This window comes from Schistosoma mansoni, chromosome 7 (genome assembly GCF_000237925.1).
Source record: "Schistosoma mansoni strain Puerto Rico chromosome 7, complete genome".
NCBI classification, from domain to species: domain Eukaryota; kingdom Metazoa; phylum Platyhelminthes; class Trematoda; order Strigeidida; family Schistosomatidae; genus Schistosoma; species Schistosoma mansoni.
The window spans coordinates 3,170,189-3,171,222 of record NC_031501.1 but is presented as its reverse complement, the minus strand read 5'-3'; positions in this window follow the sequence as shown (position 1 = coordinate 3,171,222).

Here is a 1,034-nt window from a genome sequence, read left to right as displayed (position 1 = left end):
CATAAAAATAATAACTGATTAGGTTGACACAAATCATTTGGATACAAAGTTTGTATGAGTTTGGGGCCAACGTGTAAATATTTTTATTTAGTTAAATGGGTTTTAAGGAGGCAGGCTTAGCTTATGGGTTTCATTTGACAAGGAATAATCTCATTTGTGGTGTTATTGAAAACTGAAGACCGCTGGACAGTTGTTTCATCCTAGTATAGGGCTCCTCAGCAATGAAAAACCATAGGACCTTCGAGTTTTGTGGAAAGTGCTTAACCATTTGGTTGGTATCCAGTGGTACACTTATAACTTTAGTCAGCTTGTGATATACCGAGATGATCATCCTATCCCATTGAAGACAGGTGTTTTGCTCCGGACTCATCAGGCAGAACTTCTTACTAGAACTTCAGGAGCACCTCGAAACAAATCACTGGTGAACTAAACATTGTGGCTTTGATTGAAGGGGTTGGGATGAAACAGCTGTTCAATGCTCCCTGATTCTCAACATTACCCTATCTGAGATCAATTTTTGATGAATACAACACACATGATTTACTTAGCACCTTTATACAGAAAGTATTTCTACAAACAGTAAATATATATACTATAGTATTAAATTCAACTTAGTATTGTTTGTTTGAATCTTCCCATCGATTTGTTAGGACTGCAACTGGTCAGTCTCTAATTGGCATATGTGCATACTGTGCGTATTGCCTCGATATACCTTAATTCACAAGCATGGTTAGCAGAGATGGATAGTGGCTAGCAGTGGAATCCAGGACGCGCGTTTCGTCCTATTTGGGACTCGTCAGCTGGATGTACCTGCATCTCAGAGTTGATGTTCACTCTGGGACTCGAACCCAGTACCCTCGCTTCAAACGCCATCGCGTTATCCACTCGGCCACTGAGTCCTGATAGCCACTTGCTTGTGCGATGGGGTGAAGTTTAAATTCAACTTAGTATTGTTTGTTTGAATCTTCCCATCGATTTGTTAGGACTGCAACTGGTCAGTCTCTAATTGGCATATGTGCATACTGTGCGGAATT